Source organism: Malus domestica, chromosome 17 (genome assembly GCF_042453785.1).
Source record: "Malus domestica chromosome 17, GDT2T_hap1".
Taxonomy (NCBI): Eukaryota; Viridiplantae; Streptophyta; class Magnoliopsida; order Rosales; family Rosaceae; genus Malus; species Malus domestica.
This window is the reverse complement of record NC_091677.1, coordinates 6375646-6381687: the sequence shown is the minus strand read 5'-3', so window position 1 is coordinate 6381687 and position 6042 is coordinate 6375646. Positions and strand designations below refer to the sequence as shown.

Sequence of the window (6042 nt, the reverse complement as noted above, 5' to 3'; positions counted from 1 at the left end):
GTATGCCATTGAGCCACAAAAGATAAGAACAACTTTGCAACTATAAAGATGAAACGAGAAGAATACCTTCAGCACCAGATGAAGAAGATGAAGTCATGAAAGCCTTTCAAACAGTTTACCTTCTCCTCTTTAGCAATAAAACTAGTGCTCTCAAAGAATAGGTCTTTGAATTGAAACGAGCAGGAGAATTGCAAGAGCAGTGACTAGTGTTTATATACTGAATGTTTTCCTTACTGACCTCCTATTAAAATCAGCATAGGACTCAACTATCCAGTTCATATTAACATGTGAATATACACAATCCGAGCACATATTTAAGTCCTCAAAACTCAAACTATCATTAGTACTATCAATCCTACAAGAATTAGGATTACTCAAAGCTTATTAACAAGACTTTTCCATATCTAATTCTAACACTATAACAGGCTTTAATGTCATGTTTAGACTCATATTCTAAGACGACAATCAATTATATGTCCAAGACGTAAATTGTGGAGCATTCTAGTAGTGAGTAGATGTTGAGAATAACCATCACATTGATAGAAAGAGACTTTAACTTATAAGAGGTTGAGCCACTCTCATATTGTCAATTAATTTTATGATACTTTGTTCAGTAGAAACGATTGACTAGAACACAAGGACATGGTAGTTAGGTTGTACATATCAGACACAGTGTTTACTTAATTCATCACTTCTTTCACCAATTTCACATGGCATATAATTTTCCCCACACATGCAAAATTACTTTTTTAACTTTTTTTTTATACATGTTTTCATGTGTTTGGATTCTTTTATATCTATCTATTATATATAAAAGCCAATGGAAAAGTGAATAGTGATTTTGGTGTCACCAAGTTTCAATAAAAATATTTGAACAAAAATGCCCCCAAGACAAAAAAACTTCAAAGGCATCCCAAAATAATGCATCAATAAGACAGGGGTATTTTCGTCATTTTAACAATATTTTTTAATAATTAATTTTTTTTACAGTTTTTTTTATTTATATTTTTTTATAATTAGTATCTCACAATAGGCTAGCAATAATGTGATTCAAAACATCTTAAGAGGTGTGTAATGCTGGTTATAAAAAAGGTCTTTCACACGCGGATAATAATGTGATTAAATAAGTTGTCAAATGATTTTTTTTTAACAAATGATATTATCTACACTAAGGGGGAGGAGGGGTGGGCTTAGCCTTACAATGAGTTAGCAATAATATGATTCAATCAGTTGTTTATTAAATATTATTTTCTCTATTTTTAAACACGTTCAAAACATCTTAAGAGGCGTGTAATACCGGTTATAAAAAAAAAGGTCTTTCGCACGTGGATAATAATGTGATTAAATTAATTGTCAAATTATTATTATTTTTTTAAACAAATGATATTATCTACACTAAAGGGGAGGGGTGAGCTTAGCCTCACAATGAGCTAGCAATAATATGATTCAATCAATTGTTTGTTAAATATTATTTTCTCTATTCTTAATGTAAATTTTATAGAGACCGATTTTATTATATGAATTCAGCTGCTTTTATTGGTTTATGAGAGATTTATTCTAGCATGATCTAACATTATTCATTTACTTCAAATATTTGACTTTCCTTTTATTAATTTACGCATATAAATACATTTAAAATGTGTAAATCACGCATAGTACGTCATGATTCAAAAAATGCCTTCTGCACATGCATGAACGTGTGCATGAAGGCTAGTGTCTATGTATGTCTTTATAAAGAGATAAGATGAGTGGCCGAGTACACCATAAAAAGAGAGACAACTCATCAAAGGTGAGATTACGCTTTTGTTTTTGTTTTGTTAGAATAAAGATTACAACGATTAAATTTACACTTATCAATCAACCAAAGTTCAGAGGCCTTTCTCTTAGCTGTCATGGTAGTTGTGTTTCTCTTCGTTCAAGGTCGCAACATTCTCTTGTTTTCTTGCCAGGTTCTTAAACTTCTCCCCAGTTGTCTCATTTGGTTCTTAGTAGATGTTTATTTTTTTGTTTCTTTATCCAGATTGAACAGTTTTTTGGGACTGAATACGTGGTGTTTTAACCATGTTGCTTACATATTTTCGAATTTCTTTATAGATTGCAGGTTCTTCCTTATCGGATCGGGGCGTTGGTTTGATTTCGTTCTTGGATCTTGTTGCTTCCTCTTTGGTAACCCTTTGCTGAAGGCTGGCTAAAAGGTGAGTTGAGTTGGAAGCTGAATCACTCAAAGTATGAAAATGCATACTGTAATTTCTTCTCTTGTTCGTTCTTAGCTTGGTAATCCTTATATGACTTTTTCTGAATCGGCGTCTCGCATGGTATCTTATTGCTGTGCCTTTACACGTCTCCGTGCTCTAAGAAGCTTACCCATCTAATTTCAGCAATTCTTTGAAAAATGTTTAAACTCTTTCTCTGGTTGACATATTAGGATATTATTTGATAATTATTTCGCTTTCAGTTTTTTAACTGAAATGATTATTGTTTGAGCCATAAATTAGGCCTGCTAAGGCCTATCCATTTTATTCACGCGAAAGTCGCATGACTTTGGCCCACCAACTTCGAAGCTCAAACCAATGCTCAGAGGACCATCTCACTTAACTCCAACATGTCTAAGGCTTGAATAGAAATCTCTTCGAAGTGTTTCTTCCACGCAAGCGACCCAGGTCTGAAAGTATTTCGTCTCCTTAAATACCTATGCATGCATCATCCACATGCTGATGCCACAAACACGTCATCCGACACAATATGTCACTACCACCACCTAGAAATTACAGTCACTGTTAGCATCAAATGACCGATTTACCCCTGCTCCAGCTTAACAATGTGATCGAGGTTGGTTTTTTTCCTGTGCCTATAAATAGAGCCACATGCCTTCAAGCTCAGGACCTTTGTCAAATTTAATCAACCCAAATGTTTTTCCAGCACAAACCCAATTGCTCTTCAGCAAAACTTTTTAGCTTTTTAGCTACAATATCAAGCCTTCTTTCGAAGCAAACACTGCCTATGATCCTTGTGATCCAAAACCTTTACAGCTCAGTCACCCTGTAGTAAAATTCGATTGATTTGCATTTCCAACCACCATGAATTTCTCTCTAAGGCGCATGTTTTGTACTAAGTCCAGTCTAATACTAGTGATCTCGATGGACTACTCTAGCATTATCTTGCTCTTTATGGCCTGAATTTTGCTAGAGTTTAATTGCTTTCTTTACATTTCCAATCAATTTACATTTCAAGTCATGTAGCTTGGCCCATCTGCCTAAATTTTACTTTTGTAAACGTTTGTAACCTTGACTTCATCATGAAATAATTGCATTATGTTTCTCATTTTAGTTTCTATTTCGCTTTCATTTACTTTTTAGGCAAGCATACAGGAAGTTACACTGAATTTTAAGTCCTTGTTCGCTCGATACACATAAAAGAATTTAACCAAATCAATGTCCTACTCAATACACAATCTTTTGTTTAAGAAGTCAAATTTAACACAACTTTCACACACGGGCGAACACAACATTGTTGTTGGCAACCTCTAACACTGACAAGCCTCTCTCTTTCTCTCGAGCCATCCTGTAACGCTGAGACCAAAAATAACACTCGCAGCAGTATGTGTTGTACTCAATTTAGATTCTATCTGAGTTTTGACACCAACAATTGTGTTACAAAGCTTATAATTTTGTACATTTCTTTCGTTCTTGGTCTTTTTCCAAGTATTTTTTAATTGCTAATCTTTTATTACAAACGAACATATAAAGGGAAAAAAAAAACCTTACATTATTGTTTATCTATAAATGAGAAGACTGGCTACTCTGGACATGTAGGTTAATTAACAATTAGATAGCCCATAGCTGCAGCCTCTTTTGAAGATTGCCCCAACTCAATCTGTGAGTGTAATTTTCCTTCCTTCTTTTTTTTTCGCTTATGCTCGATTAACATAAAATTTTGTTGGTAATAGGCAGATTAAATATTTTAGCAACGGTTGTCCCTACCAGTGTAATTGCTAATCTTAAACTCCTAACCGTATTAACTATAAAGATTGAAGCTGTCGGGTTAAAACCTACTTGTTGGCCGAAGATCTTTGGGACATCGTCGAAGGCACCAATGAACCTACGGATGTAATTTTTTTTATGTATGTTTCTATATTAATATTCAAATATTCAATATTGGAAATTAGATTTTATACTTATTTATATATTTTCATTTTACTAATAGCGACGTTTCCAAACGAGGCAAAGCTCCTAAAACAGATGAAACAAAAAGATGAACGTAAGGCTTGGAGGAGGAAGGATGCCAGGGCCTTATATGCAATCCAGAGTTTTTGTGGGGACGATACTTGTGAGTTTTTCAAGAGCGCAATCACGGCAAAAGAAGCATGGGATATTTTGTCAAATAAATTGATGCCACATTATATACAGTCAACCATCAGACAGAACAAGAACAGGTACGTACATATTGCTGATAGTGAACTCCACATTGAGGAAATGAGGGACCTTACTTGTGCTTATAAGTAGTTGAGTTACTCTCATATTGCCAATTGATTTTACGGTGAAACTCTAACTTTTTTCATTGTATCAGAGCATATTGTATCATGTGTGAAGCCTAGCGATCTTACGTGCTCCACTTCACTCGATTTGTGTTGTCCTTGTATTAAGCTTGAAAATTCACATGAGGGAGCTTGTTGAGAGTGAATCCCACATCGGAGAAAAGAGGGACCTTGCTTGTGCTTTTTAGTAGCTGCGTTGCCTTCTCATTTACCAGTTGGTTTTACGGTGGAATCCTAATTTTCTATGACAATTGAAGAGGGGAGGGCGGAGAAAAAGGGAGGGGGTGGGGAGGGATGGAGCTGATCAACACACGGCAATGGTCACACGTGCTCCATGTCATTCGATTTGTGTTGTCCACGTGTTAAGCTTAAAGATTCACCACATATGAGGAAACTTGTTGAGAGTGAATTCCACATCAGAAAAAATAGGGATCTTACTTGTGCTTATTAGTAGGCGTATTACCTAGTATTTTGTATTTATTATGGATTAATAAAGCATTCTGATTAGTAGCTGAACTTCTCACACACGTAGGCATTTGTAAGAAAGGAAAAGAAAAGACAAATTAAGAATTGATGGTAACATTGACCATCAAGATTTCCATTTTCAAATGAGAGGTCACTTCTTCAAGCGTATCCAGCCCCGATGATGATGGGCCAACCCCAACTGATCGTGAAGCTAGGCCAGAGCTCGCAATGGAAGGAGGGCTCAATGCAGGTAGTGTATATATACCTTGATCCCTCACAAATTAACATAGTGCGTGGGAAAGTTAGCAGTTAACAAAGTTAAAATAAAATAGGGGAAATTTGATATAAGTTCAATTTTTTGAGTCAATAGTAGGAATAATCCAATTTAATAAAATAAGTTCAATTCCTTAAATTTAATTATTTTATTATCAATAATTATCTTTTCAATGAAAAAATTTATTGTAAAAATCAAATTTCTTCCTAATTATCTCTTTGATTATTTCTTTTTATTTATTTATTTGTTATTTCTTGTTCTTCCTCTTGGTTTATCCTATTTATAGATTTTATTTTAATTTTTATAATCAACCTATATTACAGGTTAATTGTATTTATCTACCTATATGACAGATTTTTTTCATAGTCAACCTGCCACAGATTAATGTGTCTTACTTGTAGGTATATTATGTTTTTTCTACCTTTTAGTTAGGTTTCATATCTCACTTATTGACACACCTCGACCTGGAATGTCCACTAAGACTCCGAATCGAGTTGTGTTGGCCGACACCTGGAAGGTGACGAAACTATAAAGTGTGATGATGTGGAAAAATTGTAAATAAATTTAAACCTAAGAGTGCCTAAATACCATAGTGCATTGGTGAGCAGGAATAAACCCAATGCACACGTGATGTTAGAGCATAAGTAAGTACATAAGAGTGAATTGGGAATCATACCCTCTAAATAATCTCCAGTACTAAGAATCGCCACGAACCTTCGACGATAAGAAAGCTTAGCTGATAAAACCTGAAGGATGAAGACAAGACAAA

General features: G+C 34.6%; 1 long non-coding RNA gene across 1 annotated transcript; it reads left to right on the top strand.

The window, feature by feature from the left end:
• Window positions 1–1763: 1763 nt before the first annotated feature.
• On the top strand, window positions 1764–5050 carry LOC103404721 (uncharacterized). The gene is made up of 4 exons (XR_524350.4): window positions 1764–1949; window positions 2095–2195; window positions 4204–4432; window positions 4567–5050. It is a non-coding gene; the product is annotated as an uncharacterized lncRNA (long non-coding RNA).
• Window positions 5051–6042: the final 992 nt, after the last annotated feature.